This window comes from Furipterus horrens, unplaced genomic scaffold, assembly GCF_987537825.1.
Source record: "Furipterus horrens unplaced genomic scaffold, mFurHor1.1.pri manual_scaffold_5, whole genome shotgun sequence".
NCBI lineage: Eukaryota > Metazoa > Chordata > Mammalia > Chiroptera > Furipteridae > Furipterus > Furipterus horrens.
In genome coordinates this window covers 79041289-79066277 of record NW_028327175.1, presented here as the reverse complement: position 1 = coordinate 79066277, position 24989 = coordinate 79041289, and the positions used below count along the sequence as shown (strand labels likewise).

At 41.1% G+C, this 24989-nt stretch overlaps 1 protein-coding gene across 2 annotated transcripts in view; it reads right to left on the bottom strand.

The window, feature by feature from the left end:
* KCNN2 (potassium calcium-activated channel subfamily N member 2) overlaps nt 1-24628 on the bottom strand; it is a 382062-nt gene extending 357434 nt beyond the window's left edge. For both annotated transcript variants that reach the window (XM_090276594.1, XM_090276595.1), the window contains exon 1: nt 24137-24628. The gene's annotated coding sequence lies outside the window, so the exon portion shown is untranslated. The remainder of the gene's footprint in view (nt 1-24136) is intronic.
* Nucleotides 24629-24989: the final 361 nt, after the last annotated feature.

The window sequence follows — 24989 nt, the reverse complement described above, 5'->3', positions numbered from 1 at the left end:
AAAGCAGGCAAGTGTGCAAAAATCTTAGAAAGATTTCGATCTCATAATGGTCAAAATATGTTTTCATAAAGTTTTTAGTGCTTAAGATATTTCTTAAACATTCACTTTGGAGCAGCTGTTTCTCCAGCAAAGCCGAATTGTGAAATGTGACTGTACTTGACCTTTAAAGAATCACATTACTTGTACCTTTTCTTATTCAAATAACTGTATTTTTTTTTCTCAATTCTAAGCTCTTTTTTTTTCTTCTTTTTTTTTTTTTTTACCTCTTGGGCTCACAGGATGGCAGGGGACTATTGTCTAGGGACAGGTAGGGCACCCAACACCTGTTGAAATAAATAGGAGAATAGTTTCTTCCATCTTCACCTGTCTACTACCGGGTGTCATTGAAAACACTCTGTGAGAGTGCTGACCCATTCTAAAATACAATGGTCATCTTGAATCCATCCCAGTCATCTTCAGACCAGATTTCAAATGACTCAGGCCTGGTAGATGTAATGGCATACTCTGAGAGGAAGAGGTGGAACATGGGAATCTGGTCTTGAGGAAGCAAAACAAGCAAAGGGTGTCACAACAGGGCCAGGTAGCCACACAGACCTCACCCAACTGCTACAGCATGAACAGAAAACCTTGCACAGTCAGGTCAGCAAGCTTTCTTTAGGGAAAGATAAGGGTCAGCCACATATGCGCACACGCGCATGCACACACATGACAAAACAACGAAAACAACTCAAAGAAAAAACCAAAACACCACCAGAAGTCTATTCTTGAGCAGCATGGTAACTGGCAGACAGGATGCTTAGCAGAAATGAGAATTGGATTTATTCAAGTCTCCCCCATTATATACAGATAAGATTGATTACTTCACCTCACAATACCTTAGTTTTTCATCTGTAAAATGAGGGGAAAATATCTATAATTGGGAAAACTCTTTGGGTTGCAACTGAAAAAAAGTCCACTGTTATGGACCAAATGTTTGTATTCCTTCCCCACAAGTTCAAATGTTGAAACCTTACTCCCCAATGTGATGGTATTAGGAGGTGGGGTCTTGAGGAAATAACTTATGATTAGACAAGGTCATTTTGTAGAGCCCTCAGGTATGATATCAGTGCCCTTATAAGGGTCACCAGAGTTTGCTTCTTTTCACTGCTCTCTGCCATGTGACAGTACAATGAGAAGCAGCCATCTGCCACCTGGAAGACGGCTGTCACCAGCACTGGCCATGCTGGCACCCTGATCTCAGTTTTCCAGCTTCCAGAATTGTGAGAAATAGATTTGTTTCTAAGCCACCAGTGTACAGTACTTTGCTATAGCAGCCTGAAGGAACAAAGGCACCTATAGATTATTTTTTTTAAACTTCCAAAAATGGATCAACAAGAGAATGATAAGGGAAATTAGAAAGTTTTCTGAACTAAATGAAAATAAATACAAATTTCAACTAAATCAGTGCTTAGAGGGAAATGTACAGCTTCAAATGTAATTCAAGAAAAAAAAGTTGCCTAAAATCAATTATCTAAGTTTCTATCTTAAAAGTCTAAAAGGGCTACTTAAACACGAAGTAGAACAAAGGTATAAAGAAAAATAAAAACTAAATTAAAAAATCAATGAAATCAAAAATAAACGAGGAGATATTATCAATCCTACAGAATCATACTGAGACAAAAAGGGATTATATTACAAATGAGTTTATATGATTTTATTTGATAAAATAAGCAAAGTCATGAAAGACTCAAAACTTACACAAAAGAAACTGATAATCAAACTAGTCCCATGTCTATTAAAGAAACTGAATGTGTAAATAAAAACCTTCCCAGACCCAGAAGTTTTCCCTAGTCCATTCTATCAAACCTACATAGATCTAACACAAATACTTTCAGAAAATGGATGAAAAGAATAAATTCCCAACTCTTTTTATGTGGCTATAATTCCCTTGACAGTGAAATCAGACTATAAATATGCAACAAGTTCTGCTGTTTGTTAAATGCATGACCTCGAGCAGGCTGCTTTATTTCTCCAGCTTTCAACTTTCTCACCCATGATCATTCGGTGGAACATTCTGGCTTGGAATCTGGCATTGCAGAGAAGAGCCTGGAGGAGAGACCAGCAACTAGCTCACTTCCTGCTCAGGTCTTCAGGACAGATGCTCCCAGTGGCAGATAGATATCTCACCTCTTCCCACTCCCAAATAACAGCAACTGAACGTGAATCAGCTCAGGTTCTTTCCTTCTAGGTTTTCTTTTCACAAAATAGGTAAATTCTGAGCAATGAAACTCAGGAGGACCAGGGAGAGCCTGATGGAAATGCAAGCGTGCATTATAGAGGAGAGAGGATGGGCTGAGACCATCTAGGCTAAACGATTTCCTATCATACCCCCACTCCCACTATGCTTGTCTGTCGCTGTCTCTCAGTAAATAACTATTGCTTACTGATTTTCCTCTTAAGCCTCACAGTTGCAGCAAGAAACATTTGAGAAACACTTCAGTAGATAATCCTTAAGACCCCCCTCCCTCCAATAAATATTTACAGAGAGCCTGCTATGTGCCAGACAATGAAGTAAGCAATGTCAAACATGCCATTTGTCCTTGTGTGTGGTCTGCATTCTCAGGCATCCCAGACTGGATTAAACAAGAACAACTAGTTCCTGAATGACTATGTATGCTAACTATTATTATCCTTATTCTATAGCTGAGGCAGCTGAGACTTGGAGTGAATGACCTGCTGAAGCTGGGAAAGCTGGGAGCTAGCATTTGTGTCTGGGTCTGTCCAACTCCAAAGCCCAACCTATTTCCACCCTGCCATGCTGTTTAATTAAGAAAGAGCTTAACATGATTCTGATTACATTTTGTATCTCACTAGCAGAGTAACTGATTTGCATTTTATCATGTATAACATTGCTGTATTATATTTACTGCTTGTCAAGTTTTTGAATGACTGACTTTGGATTTGGAGTTTGTATTAGAATACATTTAAAATTCTGCTAGGTTGTATGAAATGCAAAAACCCTTAAAATGGTTTGGGTATATTTGAGGCTGGGGGTAGTAATAAGGTCTGAGTACACTTGGGCTATAAAAGTCAAGTCCTAATCCAAATCTCCCGGCTGCAAAGAGAACTTCCAAGTGAGTTTCTGATGTCAGATGATAGGGCTGGTATCCATATACACATACAGACACAATGACATTCTCTCACTAATAATTCTGACAAATATCATCTGCTCGTGATGTCAGCAGGTACTATGTAGGAAGATGTAACAGGGCCTGATGTATCAAGTCTAAATTCTCGATTTAGAATCCAAACCCCATAGCAATATAACCCAACTCCACATTTTCTTGCCTCACCATCTGCCACGAATTCCTTCCTCTGCCCACCTATACTTTGGTCACAACAGAAAGCAAACCACTTTCTAAATAGTCCTCTAAGCCTCCTTAACACTTTTCTAAGAAAGATCTAGCCATCTCTACCTTTTAACAGCTTTTAAGGCTCAACTACCTTCTCATCCAGACAATCCCATTCCCATGGGAGGATCTCTCCTTCCAATTGGTGACTTACTCATCATTTGTCCTTATCAGGGCACAGGGCACGGGGGTAGGAGACTAGACCATGTTCTCTCTTCTTAGATTCCTTGTGCTTAGCTCAGCAATGACCCAAAATAGGCAATGAATTGCAAATACACAAAATGTTTGTGTATAGAGAGGAAATTGAGCTAAGAATCAAAGTTCCACTAGTTTTCATGTCAACATGTCAACAGGATATGGATGAGTCAGCTCCCCCATTCTGGATTCATGACCAAGGTCATTGCTTTGTAGGGCCTATGTGTTCCATATTCTAATTTACCTTGAATCACTGATGTGAGTCTCAATTTAGATTTCTAATTTTAAAGCAAGACCCTTAAGGTAGTTTTATTATTTTTTTAAATCCCTGTTAATCAGTTTTTAATACCTATCAGAAGCTTGAAATTGAAATGCCATGACTAGCCTGCCCTGATTTTCCTGTGCTACATTTGCACAATGGGTGGTCTCCTCAGATCTGTACTGTAACTATACTGCTCTTTTTCCTCAAGTAATATTTATTTTCTTTATTTGAAGCAGTATTATTAAACCAGTAGCATAGGTAAAAAATATATACCCAGAGAGAAAAGCTTGAGAATCGTTTTAAAACATACCTAAGAAATACATTTGTCTCAGTAAATAGAGTCTCCCCTGATCTCCATTTCCAGTGGCATAGAGTGGCGAGTGAGGAGAGGGGCAAGCCTTCACTGGGCCCCTTCTCTGATCCCCCACCACAGGATAGCCTCCTGCTAACTGCAGCAGAGCTATGGTCTCCATTTTCACACATCTGTTTTATATCTAACAGTGTTTTTCAAATAGATGGCCTGTCAAAGTGACTGCCCTACTGTTCCAGTGCTGGGCGGGCAAAGCTGGAGAAGAGAGATCTGTACTCCCTCAATGGCTCCAGCCCCTATTTCTTCAGTTTCCCAGGGACTACACATGAAAGCCAGCTGCCATGATCAGAGTAAAGGTACAAAGGAAAGGGAATGCTTCAAAAAAGCTTTGTGCAGGAGATGCAGGAAAGAAGAGTCACAGGCTCTTGAGATTCAGGGCAGAGCCCTCTTCCTTTTGATCCTGGACTATGAACGCCCCAGCATTCTTAGTTCCCTGCATCCTACATGCCTGCTGCCCCTACAGTACAGTAGAATCCCACCATGTAGGGTCCTGGAAGGCAATTGTGGTTGTCTACATTCCAGGCCTCTCTCTGCCACACTGAGCCTCACATCCACATGAGGTCTTGGTAGTGTCAGGGTGCTTCTGGAGTCCCCCATTCAAACAAAGTTTGATGCAGTATGGAATCCGTGTCTGAGCCAAGGCAGACGCCCACTGGTAGCGGCAAAAACTTCCCCAGGTGCACCACTTCAGTGTCCTGTGACCCTGGCTGATTGGCAGAAGATGCTAAATCTCCAAACACCACAGGGCCTACCTAAGCTGAAGCTCCATCTCCAAAGCACTTGGAAATGAAACAGCTACTTAAATACAGTAATACAAATTTAAATGGGGAAAATGGGCATCTTTTTGCCATTATAATCAAATTACTCCATAGGGGTAATTCATCATATCCCAGACTTAATATGTTTTCCAAAAACCTACACTTCTCTTTTGGAAAGTCTTAAATGCTATAAGAAAAGCAAAAGTGATTAAAATGGAAATTCCTAGGTTTGGTCCCAGACCCGATACTCATGTACCATGGGAGTTCAGGCCAGGGCCAGAGTTCTCTGCGCCAGGATGCTCTCTGGTGAAGTAAGATGTTGGAACAGATGACCTCTAAGTTCTCTCCATCTCTCAAATCACATCTCTTCTGGTTTTGTCCTAATCATCCCTCTTGCTTTTTCCTAACGATGACATAGCAGAGGTCCCAGCATGAGTTGGATTGCACATTACAGTGTGGGCACCTCTAGTAGATGCCAAGAGGAACATCATGTCCACTGCAGAGCTGCCCTTTGGGCACTGACACCAACAGCACAGGCAGCCTGAGCCAAAGAGGAGGAATGCAGGTCTGGCACGATGGCCAAGAATATTACAGCTCAGAGAAAAAAACATCAGTGATATCCACCGAGGACCCTAGGAACTATTGAGGAGGAATTTAAGAAAGGGTGGAATTTCTGTACAGCAGTACTGGGGTATTGCTGGGCGTATTAGGTACCTCTAGTTAAATGACACACCATTCCAAACTTAGCGGCTTAAAACAACTATCTAGCTCACAACTTGGGCTGGATACAGTGGGGTGTTGCTTCTGCCTGTGTCATGTGGGCTCAGTCATGCACCTGTGGTAGGCTAAGTGGCTCTGTTTTTGTTTGTCAGCTGGGCTATGTGCACTTGCTTCACCCAGTGGGCTAGTCTAGGCTTCTTCATGGAGAACCAGTGATGTGGGTCCCCAGAGCACCAAAACACAAGCCCTGTGTGCAAGCACTTTTCAGGACTCTTCTTGAGGCATGTTTGCCAATGTCCCAATGGCTAAAGTAAGTCACACATAAAATCTCAATGTCAAATGAAATTGATGAGCCTGCAGATCAAAGAGAAACTGGAAGTTTTTTTTTGGTATATTGTCAGCCTCACTTAACCTTTGGGACTCTGTCCAAAGTTATATATGGAAGTACAAATGTAGGGAATTCCTCATGGATCATTTGCTTCTCTATCTCATATTATTCTTGCTCTTCCAAAATCCAAAGCTCTGAGCTCACGCCTTCAGGCAAATCATGCAATGACACCTTTAAGAAATTCATGAGTAATCACAGTCAATTAGAATTTTTAAATCTCTGAAGTGCATGGCTATGAAATGTATGCCACTTCTTCCAATCTGCAATCTGTGCTTGGCAATTAAACTGAGTATTTTAACAGTTTCACTCAACACATAGTCAATTTATATTTCTTACCAATTAACTGTGCACTAGGCACTGTGCTAAGGGTTTAGGTTTAATAGAAACAGAAATGAGGGAGGGAGAGAAGGAGGCAGGGAAGGAATGAACCAGCCTTCTTATATCTTGTGGTTCAGTGGGATGTAAACCAGCAACTTTTGCAAGGACTATAGTTCAAAAATGTCACTTCATTTTCAAAATTAAAGTAAATTTTTCATTTTAAACTACCTCCAATGGATCACTTGTAATTTTCATGGAGTCTATCTTCTCTGAAGAAGGTTTAAAAGTGACTTTCTTCTTTCCATTGTTAAACTGTCACCAAGTTATTTATAATTCTGACAGTGTCCTCAAACTCCTGCTGAGGACATTAATTTCCTTGGGCAGTTGAAAAAAATTCTGAGTCAGTTTCCTCTTATGCAGAACCATCCTTTCACTTAGATAGTGCTTCAAAGGAAGCTTCTTCACAGTGCAGATTTGCTGCAATGTAAAGAGGAGTGGAAAACATGGGCCTGTGTCACTGCTCCTAATGTTTTTCTTTAAAAATCCACAAATGCTGCTCCTCAACAAATCTGAAATGAGCGAAGTCCACTTTTGGCCTCTGATCTGTTTATCCATTCAAATGTTCTCTTGGTGTTTTCCTCTTTATTTTAACTACATAAACTATGAGGATATTTTTGTTGGTTTTTGAATAAGAACTCATGGTATTTGGCCCCTTTCAGAAGTTTTTTTTAATAGGCTACCTTAAAGACCCTCCCCTCTCCTTATCTCAGTTACACATACCATAGCCTTTAAAATTCGTGATAGATTAACTATTAATGGAATTGTAAATAATATGGTAAGAGAAAGATTTTGGTAGAGCATGCCTACTGTCAAGACAGATCCCATCAATTCAGAAGCCAATTAATTTTAGAGCAAATAAATTTTACCTTGTTCTGCTAATCAGCATTAAAGTCCTACATTTTTCCAAAGAAGACACACAGATGGCCAACAGGTACATGAAAAGATATCCAACATTACTGATCATCATGGAAATGCAAATCAAAACCACAATGAGATATCACTGTTAGAATGGCCATCATATATATACACACACACACACACACACACACACACACATACACACACACACACAAAAGACAAGGATTAACAATTGTTGGTAGGGATGTGGAGAAAAGGGAACCCTTGTACATTTTTGGTGATGATCTGAGTTGGTACAAATCTAAGTTGGTGCAGCGACTGTGGAAAACAGTATAACCTCTCCTCAAAAAATTAAAAATAGAACTCCAATATGATCCAGCAATTATTTCATTTCTGGGTTTTTACCTGAAGGAAATTAAAACACCAATCAATAAGATATATGCACTGCAGCATTATTTACAATAGCCAAGCCATGGAAGTAACCCAAATGTCCATAGAAGGATGAATGAAAAAATAAAATGTGTGTGTGTGTGTGTATGAATATCATTCAGCCACAAAAAAGGAAAATCTTGCCATTTGTGACAAAATGGATGACTCTTGAGGTGTGCTAGGTGAAATAAGCCAGACAGAAAAAGACAAATACCATAGAATCTCACTTATATTTGGAATCTAAAAACAACAACAATGCAAACAAATGAAAACCCAAACTCATAAATACAGAGAAAAGATTGGTGGTTGTCAGAGGCACAGTGTGGGGGATGGGAAAAATGGGTGGAGCAGACTGAAGATACTAACTCTAGGTTATAAAATGAATGGCATGAGATGTAATAGACAACCTAGTGACTATGGTTAATAATACTGTATTGTATATTTCGAAGTTGTTAAGAGAGTAAATCTTAAAATTTCTCATTAAAAGAAAAAAATGTTTAACTGTATGGATACAGATGTTAACTAGATTTGTTGTGATCATTTTGTAACATGTACAACTATTGACTTATGTTGTACACCTAAAACTGGTATAATGTTTTATGTAAATTATATTTCAATAAAAATGTGTTCTTGGAATCTCACAGAAAACAAAAATCAATGAGAATTTTTTTTAAATGGAAAGATAACTTTTCTCTCCATTTTAAAAGAATAAAGAGGGGCAATAATAAGAAGCCCCAGTAAGTTTCTGGCAAAATTCTGAAAGTTGTAAATATTATCCTTTGAATCCTATCTCGAGAAGATCAGAAAGATAAGAAAGAAAAATAATGCCCACTTACCATGGGAACATATTCAAATGAAACCCCATGTTATAGAGTGCAGAGTAGGGGAACTATATTTTGTCTACTGATCTGAGTGTGTTGAAGGACATTTACCCAGAAAATGTGATTGTGATTGAATTGTAATTGATTTAGAATCACAGGGTGTATTGATGTGTGAACTTGTATTTGTAAAGGAATTAGATCCTTAGGATATATAAATAAATATATAAGTGATTTGGAACCACAGGGTGGGTCGCTGTGTACTGAATTGCTATGATTTCAAATTCACATTTTAAAAGCTTGTTTTGGCTTAAGTTGTTTATGGTTTGAACTTGTTTTATTAAATTCTTCAGAAGTTGGAACGTTAGTATTTTTGTATCCAACTCTTGCACCTGGAGTGGTGCGGACCATTAATGACATCACTGCCACCTTAGTTACTGCAGTGTTGTCCACCATGTGATGGACTTTTGAACTGTAGAAAGCAATAGGTTTGAACAGCAACTTGAACGTGTTCTGTCTGGGCGAGGCTATTCCTTGCTGACTTAAGTAGCTCTCCTAAGACCCTGAGACATTTGTGCCTTCTATGGCTAAGTTATTCTTGATGGGTAGTGGTATTAAACCATGCAGCAGTCTCAAGAAAGAAGGGACATCTCTTCCTGCTTTGATGAGGCTATTCCTCATAGGCAATGGCACAAGCTGTGTAATAGTCTCTAGGGTAATAACCTTCAGAGCATCCCACCATGTCTCACAGCACTACTGCCATCTTCCACCAGCCCCAGCAGTGAGGGACCTAAGCCACAGCTGACAGTTGGAAGGACTGGTTCTGTGGGTAGAAAGGTACACCTCAGCTAAATCTGGACTTTCTTTCTTCATCTCCCCTTTGCCTAGAACTGTAGTATAATCATTCTAACATTGGTTCTTAGTATATTATTCCTTTATTGGCTAATTAAGAGACACTATCCTGGCTTGTGAAATATAATTATGAATTATAATTCCCAAAGTGAACCAGTGCTAAGTAAATTATGGGCAAGGACAATCTCACTCTCTGAGCATAATTTTGCCATGAACAAAACGGCATGTAACTGAGCTGCAATAGCTTTGCCACAGATGGAGTTGGCTGTGCAGCCCGCCATGCCATCTCAAGGTAGGCTATATAAACTCCTGCATCTTTGAACAGTCCGCAGGTATGAGAAGAAAGGCAAGGAGTGTGTCCATGGGCCCTTCCTCTCTGATCTCTCTTTGGTCAAAGTCCATTCATTATGCAGTAAATCCCCTAATCTCTGGGTTGTTACCTGGCCCTTGCAGCACTAAGAGGGAAGGCAGAGCCTCTGAAATCTCTCCTTGGTGGTGGTGCTGTGTGTGGAGACCCTGAAATGTATACCAGCATAAGTGGCAGCAGCCAGGCTTTCACCTACAGACACAGTGTGAAGAGACTGTGAGGCAGCTGTGATTGGGAAGCTGAGGCCCAGGTTGACAGGCTCAGCTGATCTGCAACAGTGAGTCAATAAGGTCTGGTATGGCTACAGACCATTATGTAGCCATAAAATTTCTATGTGGTCATAAATTTTCTGTAAAAACACATGTTTTGTCTATATCTTATAAACTCAAAGTTGAGTTTCTACCCAAGACTATTTTCTAAAAGGGGCAAAATCTTTCATGTAGTATTCAGAAATTAATTTAATAGTTACCTTCCAAGGATTTCAGACCTTGAGACTAAGTATAATTGTTATAGAAAATACATTCATTAGAATATTTCATGTAAATTTAGTTTTTTTCAGTTAAACTTGTAAACAACTTCACCAAAAGATTAAATGTAGTTACCAATCTTGTGACAACCATCAACCATGACCTCTGACTTTGTTAAACCATTCCCTTACTAAGAACACATCTAAAAATCTCTCTCCCAGAAAAATATATTTGTTTCATGTAAGTGAAAACTAACAATATGGTGAGAGATGCTCTGAAATTAAATTGGAGTAAATAAAGGAGGAATCGAATCACCCAGACCCCTGTGGGAGGTGTAGTGTATGGATCCCCACACACAAAACAGAAAGATAATAAATGGTAATGAAATTACGGATGGTTTCACTAAACCCCTTATTGTATTTTTCCATTCTTTCCTAACTTTCTACATAATTACTTTCTAATCAGAATTTTAAAATTAAAATGAACCTATAAATGCCTTAAATTGAGAGCTATGATAAGCAGCCAAAACCAAAATGTTTAATAATTTATTAAGCAGAATCTAGTCATTTATATTCTGTTAGAATATTGTGTGAACAGAAGAGTTTAATTAGCTTAGAGGAGTAACTCTCATACTACAGAGACAAAATCCGGAGAGTGTGTTGAAAAATAGATTCCTTCCATCAGGTCTGGGTGAAACCAGAGTTCTGCATTTTATCAAGCTTCCTGGTGATTTTAATGCAGCTGGTGGCGGCTACTCTTTGATATATACTAGCCAAAAAAAAAAGTTCAAAGCATCAAAATTTCCCAGAAACTCTCATATAGCATTCCGAAACAATGTGGCTCTGTCCCCTAGAAACGTCAGTCCTCCAGCTCCCAGGACAGATCCTCCAGTGGACCATTACACTCATCTGTTCTGACCCATTCTCATTTAGTAAATATTTCTGATTGGTTTTCTTTGTTGTTTGCCTAAGGGGAGAAAATGGACCACTCAAGTCAACAGTGGCATTTGAATTTGTTAGAATGTCCTTCTCATTGTGAACTAATAAATCAGCACTCAGTTTATACATCAGTCTTTCTGGGCTCAGTTAATGTGAGTCTGCTCCTGAAACTTGGGTCCATTTTCAGATAACTGACAAAGCTGGACATGTGCATTCTCAAAACTGAATCTCTTCGATGAGGAGAAAGTGAACCCCATTTCCACAGTAGTGGATGTTTGTTATCTTTGCCAGCCTGGCATCCTCTTCCCTTTTTCTGTTACAGCATCTTGAGTTTCCCCTAGGAATCACCCCTCTTCTATTCTTAGATTCCTTCCAAATCTGAATATACCTGTCCATTTAAGCTCAGTCTTAGAATTTTTGTTAAAACAAAACTAAGCTTTAGAGATGACACTTAGATCTTTTGGTGCGCATCATGAAGCCACAAGAAAAAAAGCATGCCTGAGAACAAAGCCATCAGAGACAAAAGAAGAATCAAGAGTTAGACAAAATTAGAAAGTGAGAAAGAAAAAGGGTGAAAGCTCTTTATCATATCATTGCGTGAATGCTGGCTATAGATGGCCCTACCTGCAGCCTTTGTCTTACATGAGCCAACCAATTTCCTTTCTTATTTGAGCCAGTTTGAATTGGATTTCTTTCACCTAATAAAGAATTATTAAATACATAATACCTCTCTATCTCTATATATAGAGCATACCTTCCATTCAAGAGCAACAGTTAGGTCCAAAGATGTACTGCTAATCTAGGGAACATTTAGAAACTCTATCCTCACAGAAGTGGAGACTAACTGGACATTAACTGTATTTTAAATCTTCATTTGAGAATAAGGTGAACCTAATAATTGGCACAATGACACAGGCTTTTCTTTTCCAAAGACCATTCACACGTTGCAACATGGCTTAAGAACAAAAATATGAGATGTTTTATAAACCTCTAAATCTTGCTGTATGCCACAAGAGTCTTTCTGTGTTTACTACCTAGGAATATTTCTATAAATATGAGGGGAAGAACTGCCCCCTCTCACCTTTGGTGCCCAAGGAGAGAAGGCTATCATCACAGTCAATCATTCACCTCTATTATGGGAAATAGGAGGGGAGGTTACCTGTTCACAGGAAAAGCAATGGTCACCTTAACTTCACAAAGGAAATTCTTTTTTCCTGCCCTTTCAACGTTACTTGGAGAGCTTCACTGCTTATATACATAAAACAATTGAAAAAATCTCATCAGCAGATTGCTGAGAAAGTAGTGAGAACTCTGTTTTTCAGAAAAGATATGCACAAACAATAAACCCTTCAATGTGTTAAATAGACTTCTGATTCTCTTACATAATGGCTCCTACAGACAGGATGGGACTACATTGCACCATGTCATGGTATCAGTCATATAAAGCACTGACATTTAGGAACAACTCAGCCTCATAAAATTATTAAACATGGCATAATGTTTACACTCAAAATCTCTTTCCCTGTTGCAGAAAGAGACTTGACTAGTATGAGTTAACAGCTCATCAAAAAGAATGGATGTTCCGAAGTGACAGCTCATTGCTGTCCTGCTTCCCTCTAAAGGCTATAACGCATGCACACTCCATTCCATGCCGGAAAAGACTTGACTCTGCAAAACACTAAAATAAGAACCAAATCCTTGGAGCCAAAGAAGAAAGCATTTATGTCGAAATTGATACTGAGCATATGTCTAACATCAGAAGAAGAATCTACTTGTATACTGTTGGATAAATTCAGCCTCAGGATGTAGTTTGCAAAAGTAGTATCCAAGCTATCTCATAATGTTTGTTTTGGTAAAAAAAAATTTTTAAGAATTTTTAGTTTTTAAAAAAATCAAACAAGAATCACACAATAGCATTCTGCACTTGTTCAGATTCCTTCTTTCTCCTGTCTCTCTTGGTGAGCACCTCTTCCATGAGCAAGTGCCCCTCCACTTTGGGACTTGGGAAAAATAACATATTTTGTGGTATGGTGCCCAATTCCCAAGCAACCACCGGAGAGTCAAGATTATGCGTAGTTAGCTTCCCATGGGGGAAACCTTCACCAACAAGAAATGACGTAAGAAGGAGATGGGAAGCTATGCGCTTTCTTTTTCTCTGCCATAAACTATCACAATGTATAGTTTCTCCTTGCTACCTTTCTGGAAGAGCCCCACATGCCAAGTAAGCATGCGTGTGGAGTGACATAATGAGTCTCACCCCAGCTCCCTGTTAAAGAGTAGCTGGCAGCTAGTGTGGTAATACATGGCTTACATTTTATCACGTTGTGTTTAGTCTAGCCTTGTTAACCTTCACACTCTGGTAGCACATCCCAAATAAACTGATAGCACTGTCTTGGGCTCTGCTTTCTAGAAGATGCAAGAGAAGACATGTGGAAGCTACTTTGTTGACAACAGTGAAATCTCTTTGCTCACTATCACTAATAACTTTATTAATTAAATAACTTCCCCTCAAATATTCAGTGATATGGGTTTGATTTTGCTTTGTGTTTTGGAGATCTGGAGATAACAAATAAAGCAACTGCTCATTTATATAGGACCTTTCAAAATGCCCCTTTCATATTGTTATTACCAATCAGGACAAGGAATACACTTATACACTTGTATTTCAGCTATATAGTATTTCATAACTCCCTACCCAAGATGAAATGACAACACAAAGATATGGAGGGCTTGCCTACATGGTTCCAATCCTGGTGGCACCAGCGGGGGTCACTCACTTGGCCAAATTCAGCTGTTAGCTGGTCTGGGCTTAAAGGTCCAACGAAGCCTCACTCAAAAATCTGTGTCTCGCTGCTCTTTCCAGCAGCAGCTTGCTCTCCCTGAGGCAAGCGAAGTTACAGCCCTCTAGACTCAGAATACATAGTCGGGCCCCTCCCGTGGAGGCTGTATTTAAAGACGGAGGAAGCAAAAGCTACCAGTCCTCTCATGGCCTGGGCTCAAAGCCCCAGAATTTACTTTCTTTGAATTTTATTATTAAAAATAAGTTTAAAAAGACAGCATAGCTCAAGGGACAGGAAACAGACCCTACCTCTTCATGTGATGAATGGCATTGTGCGCAGAGAGAAGGAGGTATACGTAGCTGCCATCTTTGGAGACTACTTATTACGGTGATTTCCAGAGCTGTCATTAGATTGGAATCATCTGGAGACCTTTTAAAGCTGCAAGAGCAGAGGCCACACCCTAAACCAATTAATTCACAACGGGACTTGGGGGAAGAGAACACAGGCACCTGTTTCTTTCTTCTTGAGCTCCCCCAGGTGATTCCAATGTGCACACCAGTTTAGAAACCCTTGATCTACCACGACTCGTGAGAAAAGAGGTTTTGAAAAGCTGAAGCCTTCAACCAGCAGTGCCTCGGTTACACTTGGTTACATGCCATTTCACAGTATGCTCAGTGGCTTGTCTTGAAACCCATTAGGGGCTTAAAATTTAAGCAAAACACAGATCACTTCAAAGCATAATAAACCTGCCATAATAAGCTAGCCTAGCACGCCTTCTGGTGTGACAGACTTTCCAGTTTGCCTGCGACTGAGCGGTGTCCTGGGACACAAGACTTTCAGTGTTACAACCATGTCCGTTGAGCCAAACTGCACAGTTGGTTACCCTAGCATTGCTGAATTTTCTTCTGCTAGACTGGTCATGTCCTGGTGACTGTTGCTCTGTAACATGGTTTCATTGTAATGACCTGAGTTTCCTCAAAGTTAATGACTTATGCCAGTGTTGTCTCTAGTGTGTTCCATGGACCTGCCCCATTAGCATCACTTGGACACTTGTTAAAAACAGAAATTCTTGGAAATTCTGACTCTAAATCAGAATCTCTGGGAATAGAGCCCAGGAATCTGTGTATTGAAAAGTGTGAATTTAAGAAGCACTGGTGTGGCCCTGGCTGGTTTGGCTCAGTGGATTGAGCGTCGGCCTGCGAGCTAAGTGTTGCTGGTTCGATCTTCCAGTCAGGGCACATCAGAGAAGGAAAACTCTGATTCCAAAAAACCTCCGCTGCCTTGCGGCATACCTCTTCAGGGGAAAGGCTAAGGGAGTAAACCCCGACAGAAAATCCGGAGCTGGAGTCCCTAAGGCGGTTTGACGTTGTAGTCAACACAGGCAACTCCTGCGGCGCACCTGAAGCCAAGCTGTATTGACTCCGTCTTTCCCTTGGACCCTTCAACTGCGAAGAGAGGGGGGGGTCTGCTGCATGGGCAACAGCAGACCCTCCATATCACCCTGCCCAGGCTCTGTAGCTTCCGCTTCACTGGAGAGGACACTCCAGCGTCATCGTAAGATGTCAATTCAACACGGGAGGAGACAGATACCGGGTCACTCCTGAGTCGGACTGCACAGCCATTCTCGGCGGTGCAGATAGACTCTTAAGAAGCTATACCATCGTCTCTCGAGACGGACGGCTGCCAACGACGGTGTGGCCTGATCATGTTCCATCTTTATTTATCTCTACCATTCCACATAAGACAAAATCAGATTTCTGATTTGCAATCAAGGTAGAAAAATCAGCAGGAATGTTACAGAGTGGCCATCCCCAGATTCCCCAGGGCCTGTGGTTTTGGGGATGGGGGAAGCAGATAGTGCAGCTTTTGGGGTACTTTGCATATCTATGGCCAGTAGCTAGTTTCTTAATTATACAGATAGGGATAGCCACTGCCTGGCCTCAAGGAGAAGAAAAGGAGCCAGCCAGAGGGATAGGCGGCAGCCATTTTGAGGGCAGGGCCATGTGGTTTGGAAGACTGCAGAGGAACCCCATCAGCCGGCCATGAGATCAGGTGTTAAGGAGGTGCCACACAGTTCTGGATTAAGAGCATGGAGAACACTGTGACATGGGGGGAGCTCCCGAACAAGGCACAGATGGTTGGGAGCTATCAGCAATGCTGATAGAGAGGACACTCCCTTAGGACTTGTCCCTTTCCTGGACTCCACCATGATCCAGTGTAACAGGGCACATGCTTTTCTGGTCTATTATAAGGAGGCTGAGGGCAATGTACCCCAGATCCTAAAGGGGAGAGCTGACAGATAAGGAATGAGGAACTATTGGCTTTACTTTATGGCCCTTTGGGAAGCACGAGAAGTGTTGGGTCTAGGGGGAAAACAGGGCTCCAAGCTAAAGTGTTCCCAGCCGCCCCACCCCCCACCCCCCAGGTGGGAATATTGTAAATAAAGACCTGTTTTTCTCAACACTAATTGTTGGGCCCCCGTTTTGCTTGGTAACAGGAACATCCAATCGGTGCTAATTGGACAGAGATGTCTGGACAAAAAGCAGCCAGCATCTTCAGGCATGTGTACATGGTAATCATCATTTTTGGCTTAGTCCTGGTTAGTCATTTATTTGAGAAGCTGTATAAAAAGGTTTTAAATCCACAACAGAGGCTGGAGTCTGGAGTCAGGAGTGTACTGAGCACAGCTGACTGCGATTGGCAAGGCCTGTCTCTTCCAGAACACATCAAAGCTGTCAATATAAATCAGGTGATAAATTTTTCTCAAACCTGAAAGAAAAAAATCTCTCCTTTAAAGTTAAGTAGAAAATCAAGATTTGTCTGTGACTGAATGCTTGGTTTTCAATCTGACCTTACAGTAAAAATCATTGGGGCTTTAGTAATTTAGAAATTATGCTCTCTTGAAGTAGCTTAGGCTGGAGTTTACCTAGATGTAATGAAGAGTTCTGTCAAGCAAATTAATACCATAAAAATTTAACCACCTTAAAAAGAAAACGGGTTTTTTAAAGGATTTACCTGTTTATTTTAAACTGATGTTTAATAATTACATGAGTGTTATGCATATGTGAAAGAAGAAACTCTCATGCAAAATACTTGGTTGATACTATTACTCCATGAATTCAAAGTAAAATAAAGCTATTTCTTAAAACACACAGCCTGTAATTTAGACTTTTTAGGAATTCAGACTACTCTCCCTGAATACAAAATAAAAATTATAGTAGGATCTCTTTACTAATCAATTAGCATGTAACTTGATCCCTAATACACTGCCACAAATGGAATTCCAAAAACCCTTTTCAAAACTCACCTTTGATAAATGATGGTTTTTATTTTTCATGTGTTTCACAAACTTCATATTTAAATTCAAAGAAAACAACCAGTTAACCAATTTCTCCCTGCATAAGATAGTATCAGTACTCTAAGTCACTGGGGAAGGAATCGCTCTTTCGGTTATTTCTGAATCACTACAGTCAACAGCTGCCCCCTGCTGCACTGCAGGGCTGGCTGGTGGCTGAGCCACCCCACCCAGACACTGTGTGGATGCACAAACACCTGCTACAACAGTGTCTCCCACAAAAATGAAAAATGCAGGATTATATTTGAAAAGCTCATGTTTTGGGCAACAAACTCACTTTCTCACATTAAAATCACATGACAAATAAAGTCTGTGAGCTTTACTTTCCCTAAAAATTTTTAAAAATACAAAAATATATTCCTTATGTAAATAACTGTGGGCAGATTTTAATCACTGATGTAGTCTATATCTGAAGACTTTTAAGTATTTCATAAATGATCGACTGCTTTTAAAATATGTCTGAGAAAGTGTAAATAAGTCACTGCATTTTTTAAAGGCTAAAGTGACCTCTGTATTTCTTTCCCATTCAGGAGAAACACCTAGCAATACTAATGACTGAACAAACATTGTGAAACTAAGGAACGGAAAGATTCTTCTGTCACTTCCTCCACTTCCCAGTTGCATAAGCTTCTCTCTCTCTAATCCCTTCCTTCTGGGGAGCTGTCTTGCCCCTCACATTGACTTTGACTTGAGGCCAGTACCGAGGTGGAGTCCTGGAGATCAGAAAATTGCACAAAGCCATCTGAATGGAATGTGTTGTCAGTTTAAATCAACAGAGAGCTAAAGTCCCAATAGGGAATCTAAACTTGGCCATCAATTCCAAGGGGCTAAACTCGGAATCAAAACTTAAACCCAGCCCTCCAAGGGGGGCAAACTAGATTGACCTCTGAATAAGAACAATGGAAGGACAATGGAAGAGGCTGGAAGACAGACTGGCAACATCCCGCATATGACAGTTTGCCTTATTTTAAAGCATCTGCTCAATGGAGTCACAGATTTCATTCATAAAATGAGAGTTGTAATTGTTACCCAATTCATAAAGCTGTTATGAAAATCACATGAAGTGATTTGAAGTGTATGTGCAAATACAAGGGGCCACACTACTACTATGTTCATTGGGTGGTTAGGGCCTACAACAGAAGTGATATGAACATTGTAATTGTCTGTTTATTTATCTGCCTCCCTAACTAAACTATGATTTCCTTGAAAGCAGGGACTGCATCTTAGTCATCACACTATCTCTATTAACATACACAGTAAGACATTTAATCATTGTTTATGAAATGATGAACAAATAAATTCTGAATCTTCACTGTTATTCAGACTCCTGGCTGGCCATGAGTTATGTGAAATGTGAGACATGAAACAGCAAATGCCCACGTGCACAGGAATAATCCCTCATCTGCCAAAAATGACTACTACCTTTCACCAGAACACTGGCTCCTCCTCTCAGAATTAGAAGTATTCCTTGAAGCCAATCAACAAAGGAGGAATTGACAATTAAATGCACTGGAAAATACTAACAATTAGACTTTACTGTATCCCTATCATTTGTCAGACACTATGTTAAGAAGCTTCACATTATCTTATTTGGAACTCATAACAAGCCCTGGCTGGTGTGGCTCGGTTGATTGGACTGTCACTCCCATAACTGAAAGGTTGCGGGTTTAATTCCTGGTCAGGGCACATGCCTAGGCTGCAGGTTGTCTCCGGTGTGGGCACATATAGGAGGCAACCAATCAATGTTTCTTTCTTTGCCTTCCTCCCTCCCTTCTCTCTCCTTAAAAGCAATGGAAAAAAAAAAAAAAAAAGTCCTTGGGTGAGGATTTTTAAAAAGCCTCGACAATATAAGCAGGTTTTGTTATTATCCACATTTACAGATGAAGAAATTGAGTCTTTTAGAGAGGTTAAGTGACCTCATCAAGCTGTCTGTGGTAGAGCTAGAATTGAATTCTAGGCCTATTTTGTCCCAAAGCCTAAATTCTTAAGTAAAATTGTACCCAGTTCTCTGAGAAAAGAGAGGTCCGTGTATGGTTATCATTAGTGAGAATAAGACGGTTTCATTTTCATCATCTTAATGCCAAGCAAGAAAAGGAGAATTCTTTCTCCTCCCTCCCTCCCTTCCTTCCCCAATTCCTGTACACATACCATAAGCCAGTCACTATGCTGGAACCCGAGACATACCAGTGAACAGAGTCATTGAGCAACCATTTGAGGAAACAAGAGAGATGGGTAAAGAGATGTGAACTGCAATAAGCAGGTGGTAGCTGAGAAGCTAGATGTCAGCAGGATGATGAATGTGGTGACATGAAAGAAACTTGTCAGGCCCAAAGGTAGGAGGGCAGGGCCAGCACCAGTCTATTGTAAAGGCAAGTGCTGCAGAGGAGGCCCAGCAGGGTGATGAGATGGGACACCTGGCATTAGAAAGGCCTCAGCAACCATTTCCTAAATGAGATGTCACAATGGACAACACAGACTGAGGTCCTGTAGGGCTGGGGTTTGGTAGGAAAGTTGTGGTTGGTCCCAAGCTAATTACCTGAAGATGATCAAATATAAGGTCTGTCCAGAAAAGTCCAGATCATTAATATAATGAGAACGGTCTGTGTGACATCCATGTAACCTGGCAGCCAAGGAGAGTGGACTGGAATTCTCATGCATGAACAATGACAACATCACTGTATTAGTCAGTGGGAGTGGTAGATGCCCCTGAGTGAGCATGTGTATTACTGTGTGGCTGTCGCATTCAAAATGACTGAGCCAGTAGAGCAATGAATCTGCATCAGATTTTGCATTAAGCTTGAACATTCCTCTAAGGAAATTATTCAGATGATTCAGAAGGCCGCAGCTATGGGCAACTGGTGGTTGGCAGCTTCATCACGACAATGTGCCGGCTCGTGCATCATGTCTCCTGCAGGTTTTTTGTGAAATATCAAATCAGCCAGGTGATTCTGCCTCCCTACAGCCCAGATTTGGTGCCCTGTGACTTCTGGCTTTTCCCAAAACTAAAATCACCTTTGAAAGGGGAGAGATTTCGGACCAGTGATGAGATTCAGGAAAATATGACGGGGCATCTGATGGTGATTGGGAGAACTGTGTCAGGTCCCAAGGTACCTACTTTGAATAGGCCTGAGGTGTCACTGTCCTATGTACAATGTTTCTTGTATTTTTATCTTCTTCAATATATGTCTCCTATTTTGATATTACATGGCTGAATACCTTCTGGACAGAACTCATATGCCTGCAATTCACTGGCCTTTAAACCAAACTTGTGGCTCTATTTGTATCAACTGCCTTGGATCCTTTCATTCAGCCTCTTGGTCCTCTGTTCTTTCTGATTTCACTCTATTCCACATTCTGGGTGACTTCCTGATCTAGCTCAGTGTTCCTTCACCTTCCTTCTCTGACATACCAGACTCTCCTGGCTGCTGTGTCTTTACTCACTAGTCTTTGCCATTCCTGACTTCTCTGAACAGCTCTGGGTGCCCACATGGGACACTGGCCAAGACCCCAGTTCAAAACCCCTAATGGGCTGGCACCACCATTAGACCTGCATCAGCCTCAAGAGGGATTGGAAACGACAGAGCTGCACCTGTAGACACTGGCAAGGTCGAGAAACCAAGAACACCTCCTCTGCCTCCCCTCTATCTCTTTACATCTATATTGTCTATTGAACCTTCTGACATCTACTTTACTCATATTTATTGATAAGCTATTCTACTTTACACCCTTCTGGAAATAAAAAAGCCAAATAAAATTTTTCTGTCCCAACGGAATTCACAATCTGATAATGACATAACTAAATGGAAGAACTTGCATTATACCATCTACATACAGTTCTCAAGTTCCCATGTTTATGTCTCTTGCCCAAATTTTTCCTCAAGTTTCAGACTCACACCCTGCTCCCTACCTGACATTTTTACTTGGCTGTTAATAGCATTTCAAAATTAATGTATCTAAATGATGATTTTCTTCCCTTCCTGTTCTTCTTCTTGTTTGTAACAGCCTCAATGTCATCAGTCAAATTACAGACCTCTGTATATAATCCATCAGTGAGTCCTGTCCATTCTACCTCCAATATATGTCCTGAATCCGTCCACTTCTCTTCAAGTCCATTCTCACGATCCCAACCCACCACTGAGCTACTGCAGGCTTACAGAGCCCTTTGTGCATATTTGAGAAAAGGTGCCCTTCCTCCAGGCCTTCACAGCCCAGCACCAGGATGTTTGCTGACAAGCAGAACATGGGCCGGCTTTCATCCTCCACTTGACCTCTAGGCTGGCACCCTGTGCAGTAAATAACCAACAGAAACATAGTCATGCTCCTGCCACCATTTTTCTCTACTACTGCAGTGGCCCTGTAAGTGCCCCTCCCACAGTCTGTTCTCCACAGAGCATCCAGAGTGGCCTTTTAAAATCTTAAACCCAATCACTTCACTTCGTTGCTTAAAACTCTTAACAAGGCCCTGATCTACAAGGCCCTGAATGATTTGGTCCCAGTCTACCTTTCTGACCTGCTGGCACACCTTTACTCCAACCACCTTTCTTTTCCTTAGAAATATAACACATCAAGCTCCCTTCCGTCTGACTCAGGTGTCTTCTTTCCTGTCTTCCAGCTTGAACCACAGCACACAGAACAAGGTTAATCTTAATACATGTATTTGGTTCATCATATACTCTCATTTTTAGTCCATGCATTCCCTGTTTTATTTCATTATTTAGCAGTTATTTTTAATAGAATAAGCATTCCTGGCCCTGCCAGCCAAAACACAGCTGGGACTTTGCCCCTAATTGCCTCTAACAATATGGTCCCTCCTGCTTCTCCCCATCTAAGGTAACTGTAAGTACAAATCTCATTTCTCAATCTCTTGATTTCCTATTTATATAATGGTATTACATTTACATGTAATCCTGCATAATGGGGGGGTTTATTTCAATAGTCTTTAATATTATAAAAGATAATCATGCTATATGTAATCTTATAGACAATTTTCACTTAATATTATATTGCTAAAATCCAATTAATTATGTGCCATTTAGTTTATTCATTTTGACTGATGTATAATATTCCTCAGCATGACAATATGGCACTATTCATCTATCCATCAGTGATGGGCATTGGAGATCTTTCCAGGTTTTCATTATTGGGAACCACTTATGAATATTTATGTGCATATCTCCTGATGAACATATGCAAGAATTTCTATTGGTATAAATCTAGAATGAAGCTGAAGTATTGGCTCACAGGTGTACAAACGTTTAAATTAGGATAAAATGCCAAACTGTTTTCCAGAGTCATTGTACCAGTTCACACGCCCACCAGCAATGTTGGAAGGTCATGTAGATCCACATCCTGTCCAACCACTTGAAATTGTCAAACTTTGTAAATTCAGGGCCAACCAAATGGGTATAAAATGATATCTCAATGTGGCATGATCTGTATTTCCATAATTTCTAAAGATAATTAATACCACTTCATATGTTCACTAGCTATTTGCATATCCTCTCCTCAATGTTTCAAGGTCTCAACCTGAATGTTACCAACACAAAGAGAACCTCTCTGACCCCTCACCATGTGAAGGTCGCCACTCTCTAGCAAGTTACTCTGTTTTCTTTGTGGCATCTACCACTATGTGAAATGACCTAGTTTGTTTGCTGATGTATTTTAGTTGAAGGAGATGGACGATATAGGTTCAAGCATCTTGGTTGCCTTATTCACTCCTCTATCATCAGTGACTAGAACAATGCCAAGCACAGAGTGGAGGGATGAATATATGATGACAGAGATATATGACGGGTTGTGTTGTGTTCTAGAATCTGAGTTTCAGTCTCAGCCCCCCCCCCCACTTACTAGCTGTGTTATCATGAACAAATTACTTAAATCATCTGTTCCTGAGCTGCGCCATGTGTAAACCAATAGACATAATATTTCTTATTTCATGGGATCATTATGAGTTTTAAATAAGTTAACGCTTGTGAAGTTCTTAGGACAATACCATAAAGTGCTCGATAAATGTCAGCTATTATTAGTAATGTGCGATTTTTGTTATTTAATCCACGGCTTGAGAGCACAAAGCACTACACCAGCTTGGACAGAATGAGCCTCTCCCACAGGCTCTAGATCCCCTCCTCATATGCCCACAGCCTAGAGGAAAGTAGAGGGGCACTTGGAGGAAAGTTTTGGGGGTAGTTTATTTTCAAGAGAATGGTCTGGTCATTCCACACAAGAAAAAGTTAAATAAAAAGCACAGAGTAAATGTCCAGCGATACTTGATCAAATGATTCATAAACCATCAATCCATTCATCTTATAACACTAGCATTATATTAATATTACACACAGAGTCACGACATTCTCCCCTTTCTCCCTTTAGGCAGATTCATATTTTCAAAGACAGGAAAGAAGTTAGTTAGAATGGGGGAAAGCAAAGAAATATCGGTAGGCTGGATAAAGAAAGGGGAACAGAGACCCGAGGCAAGGAAGCAAGGATGGAAGGTGAAGAGGGGGCAAGAGAGGCATTTCAGATCATACTGTGGCATTGGCCTCTAGTGTGGAACATTAAAACGCTGAAAATAAGAGCATAAAGGAGTCCCTCAATCAACCACCCACCCAGAGAAATTTTTCTTTTTAAGGTATGAATAGGGGTAGGGGAAAGATAATCCAGCATAGGGGAGAAGAAGGGAATAGAGGCCCAAGAAGGGCGATGGGGGAAAGGGAAGCCCAAGGCAAACTTCACTTTACCATCTTGCCTGGGGGAGGATGGCCTCCTTAAATCCATGGCCCCCAGTCAATGTCATCTTAGCGGGGCAAGCTTACCTTGTTCTGCAACCTGGAGCCCCGTTCCATTTGGAACCTTCCTTGCCCCAAAGTGGGAAGTGCGGCCTTGGTTAAACGCTCCAGGAAGCAAAGACGAAGTGAGATTTCACTGAGAATTCCAGCAGGTTCACTGAGAGAAACTGTTTCCATGGGAGAAGGATCAAGAGTCCTGGCCAAGGACCAGCTGCCTCTCCGGGTGTCAAATTCCGTGACAGCTCTAAGCCCCGGAGAATGCGCTTCCCTCCGTCACCCCCGCCCCCTCCTCTGGGGCTTCGGGAGTCCCTGGGAGGGGTCTGGGCAGGGGGACACAGCGGGGCTGCCCACTGGTGGCTGGCTGGTCGGGATCTACCTTTGAAGAAGCCAACTTGTACTTGCCTGTCGCTGCTTCAACACCGAAGGTGCAAAATACTGAAGCTGGTGATAGAATGCCCTGCCGGGACTGAAGACTCCCTCCCTCCTCCAGTCCTTGGCCGGGGACAAGCCCGGTTGGTGGAGGCCGAGAATGCTCAGGGTATTGCAGACCTAGAGGCTACTGAGAGGTGTGCATGCGCCCAAAATAACACACGCACCCCCCCCCCCCCCGTACCGTCCCCCCTTGAGCGACCCTCCCGCGGAAAGTAATTGTCCTTAAGCAGCATAAAGCGGCATGGGGGCGGGAGCCCTGCGCTGTAATGTGAAAGCCAGCATTATTTCCAAGACCAAATTTGGGGATGGTTTTAATTTTAAGGGTTGGATTTAAGCCCCTTAAAAAAAAAAAAAAAAAAGACACGGAACAAATCCCTGCGTGTGTGTGTGTGAGCGCGCAAGGCCGAATTTCAGGAGTTAACCAGAGCTTAAGAAAAAAGAGAGAGAG